The sequence below is a fragment of the Sus scrofa genome, chromosome 13 (assembly GCF_054392235.1).
Source record: "Sus scrofa isolate SSC_HxYL_T2T_F1_AM1 chromosome 13, Sscrofa_HxYL_maternal_Yorkshire_Landrace_v2.0, whole genome shotgun sequence".
Lineage (NCBI taxonomy): Eukaryota > Metazoa > Chordata > Mammalia > Artiodactyla > Suidae > Sus > Sus scrofa.
In genome coordinates, this window is record NC_139395.1 from 20,753,549 (window position 1) to 20,769,155 (window position 15,607).

The following is a 15,607-nucleotide window of genomic DNA, read 5'->3' on the forward strand; positions in this document are numbered from 1 at the left end:
CCGTGGATAAAGCTGGCAACAGAGTAGAAAGATGAATCAAGTTTATAGAAGGAATAAGAACCCCAGCAACTAAAGGCTTTGCTGCCATTTTCCTAGAGTGCTTCCTTTAGTCCATCCATCTCTGTCTCAATATTTAAGGCAGGCATTTGTCTTTCAAGTTTCTTTTGGCAGCTCTGCAGTCATCCTATGAAACATAATCTCTCCCATCCATAACCCAGTGAAGTTTAGTTGGACTTGGTGCCACTACTCTCACTCCCAATTTAAAAAGGAAAATTTGCATCTTCAGGCATCAGCAGTATGATACAACCTAAGAAATAAGTGTGCATTAGGCCTCTAAATAGACTTTTCCTTTATTATCTGTATATAGCATCTGTCTAATGGAAAATGAAGTAACAACATCCATCTCTTTCGATTGCCATTAAAATTCAATGGCATCCAACAAACTCTCCTTGTTACATGCACAGGCTCCAGTACCATTCACCACTTCTAATGAACCTGGCATCTCAGATGCATAGACATTTAGAGTTGGGGGACTGGATGGGATTGAATCTAACCCCCCTACATTTCCAAAGAAGAAAACAAATTCCAGTGCCCCATCTGCCATCCCTTGTCAACAATCCTGGAAAAAAAAGATTCATTTGTGTATATTTAGGACACCCAATAATGTCTAGTCTTCTTAAATCATCACTTGGCCACTGAATGTGGACATTTTACTAGTATTAATACCAGAAACTTATTCAGTGAACAGTGAGGCTTGGAAATATCCACCTTGTGTATCCTTGATGCCAAAAGCGTGGAAGAAATAATTCACAATAATACATGGATAAGTAATTAATCCTCTTGTTCATAGGTGTAAATAGCCTGTGGATAGAGACCTTGGATAGACACTTTGAAGACCCATATCTTCCAACCTTCAACTATGTGACTTTGTATAAATTATTTAAACATTCTGTTTTCTTAGCTGTAAAATGAGGACATTAAACCAGATGTTCAAGATCTAACATTTCCTGCTTTGATGAGGGGGTTTATACTCAAGCTTTATGGTACTAATCACCGACAGATCACTTGACTAGGTCTGAGTATCAACACCATTTCACACCAGACCTGATATAGAATTGAGCGGACCACATGGTAACCTCATAAATAAACCCCTTGTACGTTTATAATCTTGTTTAATCTTTTGAGGCTATTTCCTATAACAAGAGGTCCAATTTAAAAATGAGTTAAGTTAGAGGTCTTTATATAGCATTCATCTCTACACACTTGAAATAGGAAATGTTAGCTATTTAATTAGTCAGGTTCATAATTTAGTTTGTAAACTCAGAGACCATATCTAGGTTTTACATAATATTGATTACATGATCAGGGCTCATTAAAGGATAATAATTTAAAAATCACTCTTAAGTGTTAGCTTTTTCTAGCTAATTTCCTTTCCATCTGAATGCTTCGTACTTAATACATCATCCTTTTCTCCTACTTATATATTTATTTTTGCTCTAGAAAACCAGTGAGAATTAATCTAGAATGATGACAAAATTAATGGAAATTTAAATGAAAGTGTAATCTTACTGGAATTTCATTTTTTGATGACATAATAATAGGCTTATATCACACTTTTCATCTATGGACCTCTAAGCACTTTACAAACATTAGTTAATTCACACAACAATCCTGTGAGGTTGGCAATTATAATCAGCCCCATTATGTAAATCAGGGAAGTGTAATACAGGCAGGTCAAATTCCTTAGGCAACGGAAAACCAGTGGCGGAGCCAGCTTCAGACCACAAGCTTTCATAGTCTTAGCATTCCACACCCATAAAGGCTTGTGGAAAGCACACCATTTGTGTTGGCAGCAAAGAAAAAGGCTCTTTACAAAGGAAACAAAGTCTCCAAAAGAGTCTAATTTTGTCACCTTTTCAATATTCCATGGGGGATGTGAAGGGCAGCACTTGCCTTGAAACATGAAGAGAATCTACTGTCATGAATTTCCCACCAGGATAAAACTCCAGCCAGAAAACTGTGATTCCCATTTACTCATCAGCAACATTTGAAGAAAGAAATAGTGATCCAAATACTAGTGTAAGAATTGTTAATAATATCAGAAATTCTTTACTGAGTCCTTATTGGTTATTGGACCTTATATTAAGAGTTTTGTATATGTTACCTCACTTAATCCTTGCTAAGACCTAACTAGCAAGTGTATTAGTTAGCCATTGCCATGTAACAAAGCACCCTAAAACTCAGGGACTTCAAAATACATTTGTTCTTGCTTATATATCTTTGTGTCATCTGTGGGTATTGGCTGCACAGGATGCAAGTAGGATCCAGGTCTGTTCTAGGAGCCTCTCCTCCTTAGCAGAGCATGTTTCTTAAAATAAGCATACTTTGAACTGTCACCACATCCTACCTACTGTAACGAGCCTATGCAAATCACAAGGCCAAGCTCAAAGCCAAGCCATGGTAAAGGACACTGTACCCAGCAGGGGCCAGTCAAGTAGCATAGCTAAATTCACCAATGGGATGGGAAAGTTTATACCTCCCATGAAAGTGGTGGAAAAGTGTGACTATTTCTGAGTAATAATCCAGCCTGCCTTTGTACTTGTTCTTGTTCCCATTTTACATACAAGAAAGTAGGTTGCATGCAGGAAAATCTTAGGAGTTTCTGTATTTCTGCCAACCCTTGACCCCAGAGCTGTTTCTCTTTAAGCACCGAGTATATTATAGGCTGCTTTCTCCTCTCTCAGTTCATTCACTCAGAAGTGATATAAACCCACCTTCTCCTCCCCCGTGGAGACTGATGATGATTTAAATTACAGAGCCATGTGCCTCTCCATGCTGGTTATGGCTGAAGCAGGGGCTAAAGAGCCCTTTTTGATTCTGTGCCTACAGTTCCTCATGGGACCAGAAGCACTGAGCCCTCCTCATCCCTTCATCACCAGTGCATTTAAGCCATTAAACCATCCTGCTGCATTTCAAAGAACGATGCAGACAATTCACAGAAAGCCCCCTTTAGCTTTAGGATGTATGAATTAATCATTCCAAGCTAACTAGATACAGAGTTCACCTAAGGTCTCTGACCTCCTCAAGATAAATATTAAATATATCTGACTTAGTAGAAGCAATGCAAATTACCAACAGTCCTGGGGTCAAGGATCTGAGAAGCGATAAGAAGTTCAAATAAACCAGCTCATGAGGTCAGGCAAGAATTTTATTACTTATTGCCCATCACCCGCATACAGTTGTGTCCTGCCAGTCCCAACAGGGACACTGGGAAGTGTGAGATACGCTGGTTCAAATCCTGCACTTTTATTGGCTCATCTTTCCGCTCCCTTTGCAGTCCACAAAATCATGTACACAAGGAAGGGGCAAGACTGGCAGCTTTATTAGTGTATGGCTACCAGGGAGCTAATAGTATTTAATATCCTTGAATGTACCAAATAGATAGAAGCTGCAACATTCCAATGTTTGCTTTTCAAATTCCATTTTTCAGAGTGCAAGGATTCCCTGGCAGGGTTACAGGAGCAGCTGCTGGAGAAAAAAGAGAGGCAGAGGTACAGTGCCCTTGGCCTTCTCTTACTCTATTGGAGCAGCTGCATTTTTATCGGCTTTATCAATTGAACTCCATGTACAATTATATTTGAATAAAAGCATTCTGCTGCTTAAAAATGGCTGAAAACCATTGGTTTTGATGCTGTCTCTTCCTCTTCCATAATATCTATTTTTCTCCACCCAAGTTATGCTTCTCTTGAACATGCCCTTACCATTGACTTATTTAATGTTGACTCTTTATGGGTCATCAAATAATGGGATTATCTTTGCCATGTTTTAGCCTTTTTTTTCCCCAAAAACATGCCCCATTTTATTTTGATTACTTTAATATTTTTGTTCTCTTCCCCTATGTTCAGCCTCAAAATTGCTATTTTACTCCTTGCCTAGGGACAGGCATGTTTGATACCATTTCAAATAAATAATCTAACTGGAGATTGGAGAGGAAAACAATGTGATCTCTCAGGGTCTAGGAATGGTCGTGTTTTACTTAATTTATGCAAAGCCTTCTGTAGCACATTCCCAATAGAGTTTACTTTGGAAGCCTGATCACTACCTTTCAGGAGAGTGGAGTTTCCCAAAGCACACGGGAAGGGTGGGCATCACCCAAGGGCTGTTACAGTCACTTCCACTTTCCATCTCTTTTTTTCTAAGTGTCAGGTACAGGCAGGCAGAGAGACCACAGGCACACACAGACTGCTCCCTGCAAGCCAGAGCAGCTCTGTATCTATTTGCATGGGTACATGGCAGGATCCCTCCCTCAGACAGGTGTAAGGGTGCTGCCTTGAGGATGTTGCAAATTCCTCCTTTAACAAAATATTCCAAGCCTCCCTTTTCTTACCATATTGGGTAGTCTCAATTTCTTGAACATCACAGCCCAGAGAAGGAAGAAACAAATTTAATTTTCAATGACTCTTTATGTCTTCTTTGTCACCATGCTTGGGGGCAAACCTCTGACCCTAGATTTAGTCTTCATACAAATCTCCCTGCTTGTGCTTCTTAAATGGTCTTTACATCCACAATCATGTTGAAATACAAATCATGATTCTTCTCGGTCAAATTTGGGGGCTGTTGAAGAAAAAAAACTGGAATACTTATTATGAACTAGTGTTCAAAACCAGGGGACTAGACTGACCCCTATTAAATAAAGCATATTTGCCTTCCATGTGACACAGAGATACACCTTGTTGAGGTCCCACTGTTATTATAAGTTCTTCCTCCAGCATCACCATGTGGGTTCATGAGAAAGCCCAGATTCTGCAAAGTTACTTAAGAGCTCATAGCAGCTATTATCCATACTCCACTCACATCTGTAGCCATCTGTGCTTAGTGCATCTTAGGCCAGCTTCCAACCGCTGAGCCCTGAAAACCTGTGTCTAAAAGCTTCCTCCAGTAGCCTGAAGCTTGCCCCCAAAGTATGACAGGCCAACAGCACAGAGACTATGCCCTTTGGGGAAGAGCTTCAACTTATAACGAATGGAAGTTTGGGGTATAAATACTCTAGTGGGTGGTATAAATACTACCTTTTTTATTTCCTTTACTATTTCTTTAAAGTTTTTTTGAAGTAGAGTTGATTTACAAGGTTGTGATCATTTCTGCTGTGCAACAAAGTGGTTCTGTACACACATCCATTCTCGTTCAGATTTCTCTCCCACATAGATTATTACCCTTAAGGTAAGACAACTTAGAGGGGCTTCTAGAGTCCACCCTCACCCCATGGGATGAAGCTTCACTTGCTCACACTGGTGGTTGACTTAGTCATACATCATATGTCTGTGCTCTTCCCTTCTCTGATTTACTTCCAAAATTTCCTATTGGCATCTTCAGGAATCACCTGTCAAATAAATGACTGACACTCAGATCCTTGTTTCAGGATTTACTTCTGGAGTAACCCCAACTCAAACATCACTGTAAGCCTCAAGTCAATAAAGGGGGGAAATATTAACTCCCTCCTGGCTTTGTGAAGATTAAATTAAACAATAGCTATGTAATTCTTACCGCTGCTACTACCAGTTACTATAGCTGTCCATAGAAACTCCTGGTTCCCAAACCTCTATTAACCTGATTCCCTTCTGCTTTATCCCTTACTCATTCCAATCAGGACACAATGGTTTTCTTGCTCTTTTTCTAACATAACAAGTACACTCCCCACCCAAGGTCTTTGTTCTCTCTGTGTCCTCTTCTTTATCGGCATGGCTTTCTCTATCACATCTTTCAAACCTTGTGCATATGGGATCTGATCAATAAAAGAGTTCCTTGATAATCATATATAAAATAGTATGTCCCATAAGAGCTCAGGACCTTATCCTACTTTTTCTTAATGACACTCATCATTCTCCACTAGGATAGAAACTCTGTGACTCCAGAAGTCATGTCTGTTTTGTTTTCTAGTATATCCCAGCCTGTATAAGCACAGAGTGGACACAAAAATATTTTTGAAGGAATGAGTGAATAAGTCTTCACAGCATCTTAAATTACTTTTTTTTGGCGGGGGAGGGGCTCACATGTAGCATATGGAAGTTCCCAGGCCAGGGGTTTAAATCAGAGCTGCAGCTGCTGGTCTACACCACAGTCATGGCAACACTGGATCAGAGCTGCATTTTCTGTGACCTACACCACAGCTCATGGCAACGCTGGATCCTTAACCCACTGGGCAAGGCCAGGGATTGAACAATATCCTCATGGATACCAGTTGGGTTCATTACCGCGGAGCCACAATGGGAACTCCACAGCATCCTAAGTTTAAAAAATCATTTTTAAGGTATTTCGTGGTGGCTCAGTGGGTTAAGGATCCAGCATTTTCACCACGGTGACTTTGGGTCACTGCTCTGGCGCGGATTTGATCCCTGGCCCAAGAACTTCCACATGACAGGCATGGCAAAATGACAATAATAGTAATAATAAATAAAAATGAAGTCTTTTTAAAAGTATTCTTATGTTGAGGTATATTGATGGGGAGAATCTTAGTCTATACCAGTAGTATTCTGAAGCTGGCTTCATAAAATCGATTATTAAATCGTCAGCAATTTTGTGCAAAATTCTAGCACAAACAAAAATGTTGACCAGAACATAGCTTTGGAGTAAGGATAAAGGGGAACATTAATGGACACTGATATCATCTTTATCACTAAATGGGCTTTATTTATGTACTATAGATTGAATGTTTATGTCTCCCAATATGCATATATTGAAAACGGATGCCCAGTGTGATGGTATCCTGATGGGGCTTTTTAGAGTGTGGGATTGGATTAGATTGTGGGATTGGAGCCCTAATGAATGGGATCAATGCCCTTATAAAAGGGCCTCATCTTCCGTAGAAGACTGAGATTCAAACAAAAAATGAACTTGTACTGATTCCTATCACGACAAGTTCTAGACTTATTTGTCATTGCAATGTAACCTCTCCTGCCTTGCTTCATATTCTCTTCTAAGTAGAAAAATTATACTCAGACTCCTAGCAGCTCTTTTACTAAAGGTGTGCAAGCTCAAAACTGAAAACTTTATTCATTCTTTAGGATACATTCTTTGGCTCCAGAAGTCAACTTATATTTGAGAGTTGACTAGATTCATATCTTGAAATCTCCTACCCTTAGCAGAATCTATTTGTGCAAAAAAAAAAGAAAGAAAAAAAAATGGACTGAGCCCATTGACTTATTTTCATCATCCCCACAGAAGTAATTGCAAATTCAAGAGGAGGTTAGACTCAAACTCATTCTGTAAGACACTGTGAAAGGAAGCATTATGGGATCAGTTATACTAGTCCTGATATTTCATGTCAGTCTTCATAATCCTGACTAATGTCATTGTGTTATTCAAACATTCAATAAAATGGGAGCAGATTTTAAGTGTCTCTGGGATTATAAAGATGAACAGTGCTTTGTCCTTATAGAGCTAAATGTTTATCTGTAAACAATGAAAGCTTCATGTCATATGAGCAATATTTAGAAGTGTGTGCCGGAGTTCCCACTGTGACTCAGCGGGTTAAGAACCTGACTAGTATCCTTGAGGATTCAGGTTCTGTCTCTGGCCTTGCTCAGGGGGTTAAGGATCCAACTTTGCCACAAGCTTGTGGTGTGGGTTACAGATGTGGCTTAGATCTGGCATTGCTGTAGCTGTAGCCTAGGCCAGCAGCTGCAGGTCCCATTCAACCCCTATGCCACAGGTGCAGCCATAAAAAAAATTTTTTTAAGTGTGTGTGTATAGTGAGTGTAGCACAGAAAGGAGTGTTACTAAATCTGCCTGGAGGACATTTCTGCTCTATGTGCACACTATCTCAGTCTGTTCAGGCTGCTGTACCAAACTGCCACAGACAAGTGGGGTTATAAAGAATAAAAATGTCTCTGACACATCGGGAGGCTGGGAAGTCCAAGATCAAGGTGCCAGTAGACTCAGTGTCTGCTGAGGACCCCCCTTCCTACTTCCTTGTAGCTATGTCATCACTGAATAGAAGGGGCCAGAGGAAACGGAGATCCTGATGGTCCCAGTTTAAAACAATTTCTGTAACTGTGGTCAGTGCTGCTAAGAAACACGGGGCTCCCCAAGAGCATAGAACTTGCAAATGAACTGCATGTGTCTCCAGAGGCCTCCTTGAGGAAGTGAGCCCTGTCACGTTGGATTTAAGGTCTTCTGGGCTGAATGACTCCCAAACATCTCTGACCTAAGTATGTTTTTAGTGACTTTCTGTGATTCCAAAAAGAACTTGGGAGCAAGTGTTAGAATCATTATAATTCTGATTTTAGCTACTTCAATCTTTCATGGGCCTTCCTTCCCCCTACTATCCTCTATGCTCCAAATGCACCAGCCTAGAATCTCTCTGCTTCTTGTCTGCCCTGGACTTACATTTCTTCTCACAAATCAACTCTGCATAATGTGTTATCTGGTCAGAGATTTGATTTTTCCTCCATACATTCATCAAATATAAAGGCACAGTCATGATGCCGGATCACTTCAGGTCTAGTTTAAGGACTCACGATGTTGATTACATGGATCTCATGGTCTTTCCTGAGTAAAGCCAGCTTCTGGAGTAAACAAGAAAAAAGTGATTTATAACCACATACAGCACGTTCTTTGAAGCCCCACTGAACTCTCTTACCTGGACTGCTTTCTGTCCATGCAGGAAAATATGCCATGAAGCTTTTTCTGTGCTAGAGAATAAAACTTTCTCCAGCTTGTCAATAAGGTTCATTGTTACTGGCTTCATACTCCCGCTAATGGATTTTGAACATGTCCCTGCTCTTTCTGCTTAGGGATGATATCACTACTGCTTATGAGGTGAAAAGACCGCTAATAGAGGTTCTCTACCTGAATACAGTGTCCCAAAGGCATTTTTTGAAATTCATCTTAAGAATCAGGCCATTGAAAAACCAGGTTGCCACCAAGATTCTGTAAGGAAGACACTTGTTCTTCAGTAAAAGTTCTCATTCGTTTTGAACAGAATAAATCTAACCTATCAAACATTGTATTTTAAATGTAATTATAAATTGCCACTTCTGAAATGAGACATAAAGAGACTGGGCAAACAGATCGAAGAGCTGGGCATGCTTCAGGTGAATAGTGGGCTTACACAATGGCGTGAAACCACAGAAGCAGACCTGTGGTCCATGCACGGAAAACAACTTGTTGTCAATGTCCTGCCTCTTATATTTTTGTGATTCTTGGACGCCATCTCTGGCTTCTTGAACTCTGACTTCAGCCTTCCTTCCCATTATTTCAAAATATGGCTGAAACTTAAGATTCCTCTACCTCCACTAGTCCAGCTCAATGGAACTCACGCCACAGGATCATGACAGCAGTTTTCAGAGATCCCTAAAGGGCAGGTCAGGACATGGTAGTGTATGAAGCACGCACTCTGAGGTCAGGTGGTCAGAGTCTGAGTCCCAGCTCCACCGCTTACCTCTGCAGGATCTCAGGCAGGAGGCTGGAAATTTCAGAATAGCATCTAAAATAATCTGTGGCCATAATCCAAAGGGCCATCTTCTTTCCTGTACTTTGGTTTACATGTGCGTAATTTTTCCCACAGCAGCTGTAACTAACTTCAGGTAAAAATGTGGAACTTCTCTTCCACTCTAAGAAGAGACTTCCACATCAGAAGGCACATAATAGGAACTTAGAAATATCTATGAGATAAAGGACTGGAAAATTGGTAGCAGTTTAATGACTATGTGTTTCTGATCTTCCTTGCACTGTATGACATGGGAGACAAAGATATAAGATTTCTCAACTAAAATCTTTCATTTCCTGGGGTTAGGAATTTTTTGGAGGCAGAAGAGGGTGGTGGTAAGAATTGCTGTCTTTGAATCTTGTCCATGTCACTTACTAGCTTTCTGATGTTGGGACAGTTCGTATTTCTCTGTGCTTGTTTGCTCATCTTTAAAACTGTCATATAATATAGAAAATAAATTTAATAAAAATAAGGGAGGGAGTTCCCGTCATGGCTCAGTGGTTAAAGAATCCAACTAGGAACCATGAGGTTGAGGGTTCAATCCCTGGCCTCGCTCAGTGGGTTAAGGATCCGGCATTGCCATGAGCTGTGGTGTAGGTTGCAGACACAACTCAGATTCCACACTGCCGTAGCTTTAGCACAGGCCAGCTGCTACAGCTCTGATTGGACCCCTAGACTGGGAACCTCCATATGCCATGGGTACAGCCCTAGAAAAGACAAAAAGGCAAAAAATAAAAAATAAAAATAAAAATAAGGGAGAAAAACTTTAAAAGAAGAATAGGAACAGAAAGTGTATCTACATTATGGAGTTGTTATGAGATTAAAGGAGTTAACAGGTGAAAGTGCTTACAATTTGTTTGGTGCATAACACACATTTATAATAGTCTATTATAAAAATAAAATTATATAATCAGTATGCATCCTAGAATCAAATCACTGTAACTTCTCCTCCTCTAAACCTATATTAAATCTGTGATATAGTTTACAATTAATAATAATTTAAAAATCAAAGAAATATAGTAATTAAAGGAGAGCAAAGGAAGAAATACAAGAAGAACCACCAAAGGAAATGAAGAGAAAGAAAAAAGGGTGAGAGTGGAAAGATACACAGAAGGCGAACGCAAAACCTGGCCCCTCACTGCAGTCTGGTTGCTTGGTCCTGAGAATAAGAATGATCTTGCAATTAGCACTTAGTAAGAGGGTGTAGTAGCTGAAAAGAACTAGAATGGTGTCAGCTATAGATTGTTGTGCTATATATTGATTGTTTGCATTTTCCACAAACACATATGCTGAAATCCTAACCCCCAGTGTGATGGTGTTAGGCAGTGGGCCCTCTGGGAAGTGACTAGATCATGAGGGCAGAGCCCTCATGAATGAGATTAGTGCCCTTATGAAGGACCCCAGAGAGCTCTGTCCCCTCCTCTGCCATGTAAGGACATGAGCGGTTAGGAGCAAGGCGACGGTCATCTATGAAATGGGAAGGGCGCCCTCACCAGGCACTGAGCATGCTCACACCTTGACCTTGCACTTCCAGACTCCAGAACTGTGAGGAAGAACTGTTTGCTGTTTGTAAGGCACTCAGTCTCTGGTATTCTGTTACAGACTCCAAGACAAATTAGCTGAAGACGCAAGAATTGTAAAAACAATTTGTTCAGTTTTCCCTTTAGCCCCTTTTATCTGATGTTGATGCTTTTTGCCAGAGGTGGTCAGGAAGGAAGGCCAAGGAAGCAACAAGAAATATGAGAGGCACCAACTGTCTCTTTGCCTTTTCTCCAGAATCCTCAGTGTTAGTCTTATGTTCATCATACTAAAAAAGTTGATGGAACTCCTACAAAAACTACATGAAACAGACTAGGTACATATCTATTTGCACTAAAATAATCCCAAACTTATTCTAAAAATTCCATTACAAAAATAAGCAAGTTCTCCTTTGAAAGCTATGATGTCTAAAGACAATTTTGTTTCAGGGTCACATTTAAAACAGTTTAAACTTGGCTTCTTAAATTATGTTCTATAGAAAACTAGTTCCCTGGAGTGTGTGGTGTTTTTTGTTGTTGTTGTTTTGTATCATTGTATCTCCTCCTTCAACCTACCCATGGAGTTTTAATAACTAATACCTTTTTTTAAAATGCTGAAAAGTCAATGGTCAAAGAAGGTAAACATTAGTTAACCAAAAATTAATAAACATCTTTTTTCCTTTTTTTTTTTTTCTTTTTACAGCCACAGCTGCAGGATATGGAACTTCCTGGACCAGAGGTCAAATCAGAGCTGCAGCTGCTGGCCCACACTACAGCCATGACAACACCAGATCTGAGCCTCTTTCTGATGAAAGCTTGCACAGATTTTAATTGACAACAGGCATTGTTCATCTCCTAGAAGGAGATGCTATAGGCTGTTTTTTGCCAAACTTCTTTGACCACATAACATTCACAGCATTTTTCCCCGTAGTGCATATGACAGATATGTTTTAGGAAAAACATCACAAAGGGCTGACTCAAACAATATTTTATTCCTATTTGCTGCCACCCTAGTGCAAGGGTGACAACTGAAGGAACACAGTACCCTGGGTCTTGGGTCCCGGGGAGAACTGGAAAGAGCTATTTCTGAAGAGCCAACAGCCATGGAGAAACTCTAAGAAAAGATGGAGCAGCTTTTTGAGGTTGGCGGAGAGGGGAGTGGAATGGGCTGGAAAACTTGAGCTATAAATATTTGGTCTCTGCTTAGGAGGTGAGGCCAAGTTGGCCAAAGTTCTCTGATGTTAGCTGGTGGCTGTGTGACCTTGCATCATGGTAGCAAGCAGCTAATGTAGATGGGGGCTTCCAGTTCTGGAAAGACAAGAAGAGCCTGAATGGGTCCAAAAGAAAGAAATCATGGAGGTACTTCCTTTGCTTACATTGCACTTTGGAGTTTTATAGGTAAACAGCATTCTCCATGATCCCAGCATAACAGGAGAGAAAAAAGAATTCAACACCCAATACTGTTATATACGGGCCCTGCACCTTCTCATCACCCAAGTCTCAAAAGCTCAAAGGAATGTGCAAAGTCAAGTATAAACCACAGCTTCCCAGAGAATTCTGTTCAGCACAAAGTCAGTTAATCTCATAATGTGTTTTCATGTGCTAAGTGGTATTTCACTGTATAAGTTGTCTGAGCAGCAGACTGGATTGCCACCAGCCTCCAGAGCCGAAGGAAAAAAAAAAAAAATGATCGCTTATGTATCTTGGTGGCTTATCGGGGAACGTAGAAGAATTAATGTATTTATTCTTTCTTCTGCGATTAAATGTAATTGCTTTAAAAAGATAATCACGCTATTGTTTGAATTGTATGCATTTCTTATGAAGTACTAATACATTTTCCTGTAGTCTGACAAAGTGTATGGTCTCTTATCCGCATTTCCCTGTGGATAAATACTTTGTTAATTAATAAAGTATTATATGAGCACTTAGTGTCTGCATTTAACAGTGCGAGGATTTCATTCAGATTATGTTAATAGATTGTTCGCATTATTTCTTGCATTAATTACAACTTCTTTCTGTGGTTTCATCATAAGAGCATTGTCTCTGTGAATACAGGGGGCTTTTTGGATTATATTCTTGTTTGACTACTGGAGTGAGGCTAGGAAAATATTATTGTATGGAGAACTACTCTCTAGGACTTGGATCAAAAGACAGAAACTGAGATTCAATTATTTCCAAATCTTAGAGGCAACACAATTAAAGTCTGCCTTAGCTGAATCGAAATCAAGCAATTTGGGACTTTCTCAAGAACCCGCAATATCTTAGGAAAAAATTTACAAAATTGGTATTCCACATCATGATACCTGAGGCATAATTATGAGAAAAAAAATTAAAAGGTTTCCTCCTAGTAATGGATAAACATGGAATTCAGATGAGGCAAATGTGTGGAGGGGGGTATGAATCTTGGGCCACAGGTGTGCAGAAAATTTTCCTTTATTTTCCTCAAATCAACTGAGTTCTGAATCAGCCTGCTGGGCTGCTAGGAAATTTCATCCAAATTATGATGTGACACACCCCTCCACCACCCTGCCCAATGTCCCAAAAAGTTTCTGGGGTCTTGGTAACTTCTAGAAATGAGGAAGGCCCTGAGCTATCGGTCACCTTTCCATCACGCTTACCACAGAGGCACCGTGGGCCAGGCTCTGGGGTCCCTTTGGGTCTCTCTTTGCTCTGCTTTGGGATTCCTTTGCTCTATCTTTTTGCCCTGTTTGGGAAAGGTTCAGGGAGCTCTTGTGTCCACCCCAGGGCTCCACCTTCCCAGCCAACCCTCAAAGAACACACCCCCTCATCCATTTACAGATGGACCAGCACCAACAGGAAATAGGCCTGTCCCCCCTCCATCCTCTGCCTCTATCTCACTTTCCTTTTTCTCTGGTCTAGGAAATATTTCCCTCCTTCATGCTTATTGCTTGAATATCCATTACTGCTCCCCCTCCCTTCAGTTGACCTCAAAAGTGATCTTAGCATTATCTTTTCAGGCTTTTCCTAGTCAGGAAGGCTTGTTCTAGAGAACTGAAGGTTTCTGCCAGACTGAAACAGCACCCAGGTCTATTTGCAGAAGAATCAGCCTGTGCTTAGAGTACCAATAAAGGAATAGACAGAGCAAACATTGTCACCTCAGAATACAAGCCTATCTCAGAATATACACAGCTTTCCAAAGAAAAGCATTTTTTTTTTAAATTAAACTCTCCAAAACACTGTTCCACTGTCATGATGTCACAGAGAAAGAGAAAACATTTATAAGAAATATTTGGAATGGATGGGCAATGGGGCCCAATGGCACAGCACAGTGAAATATGTGTGATTAGGTCACTTTGCTGTACAACAGAACTTGAAACATTGTTAATCAACTATACTGTAATAATAAGAAGGAAAAAGGATTAAATTAGCTAGTATGATTCAGAATTTACAAAAGCTCAAATTTGATGTTCTAGATAACAGTGCAGTGAAAAAAATAAACGGGTGTTTCAGTTAATTGCATTTTTTTATAGACGTGGTTGTTATTTGCATTTTCTTTCTTAAATATGGTCATGAAATATAACTCCCAAAATTAGGGAGCATATTTCCTTTCCTCTCTTTTCACGTCCACACACATTGTCATCCTCACTTTCTGGTCCCTCTGTTCCAAAGCCTTCAGGACAGACTCAGGTGTCTCTCACCCCTGACCATCCTCTGCCCTCTGTGTCTCAGCCTCTCCCCACATAGAGTGACAGGTTTAGCAGATACAAACACAGAACCACCAGTAGACTTTGAATTTCTGATACAATGCTAAATTCTTTGGTGGAAGTTTGTCCCATGCAATATTTAGGACATATTTACACTAAAAATGCCTTTGTTGTTTATCTGAATTTCCAAGTTAACTGAGTGTTTTGCATTTTATCCACAACCCCACTCATAACCCCAGGTCACCCTCTCCTTTTTTTTTCCCGATCTCTGCAACTTCCTCTCACAGAAGACTGCTCCATTTAAAGAGCTTTTGCAGTAAGTGTGAAATCATCGTCAAAGAAAGGAACTTTGGTTGAATAACCCCAAATCTCTGACGAATTTCTCAACCTGTGCTCCCAGGCTGGGAGCTGTCTCAGAAACAAGAAAAATGGTCTCAAGAGGTACAATTGAATAGTTTCAGGATTCCACATTTATGGTAGACATAAAGGGTTAAGATAAGGAGTTGAAGTTTGAGTTAAGAGACTACTTGTGTCATATAAGAAAGACAATTTAAACAGTTTATAATAACCAGGCCTTCTGGAATCATGAAGTAAAGTGAAAACTCTTTCAGAGTGCCCTTGAAATAAGAGTTTGGAGTTTTTTCGGCTTGATAACACTAGACAGAGTGTGGAAAGTAGGCTTACTCCTTGAACACGTCTCTTTAGAAATCATCTATTTACACTGTGAAGACCCTTGTTCTAAAGAGAGACATGGAATTTGGCAGTGGCTCTGCGTCAAGCATTTAACATAGTTGAAACAAAAGTAAATTAGCAAGGATTGTTCCTATAGGAAAACAGATTGAAACTTACAGGCCAGGCTTTACAAATCAGAGTGAAAGGACAAGAAAAGTAGAGGCTTTTATTTCGAGACAAAATAAGTACAGCATAGGCTATGGCCC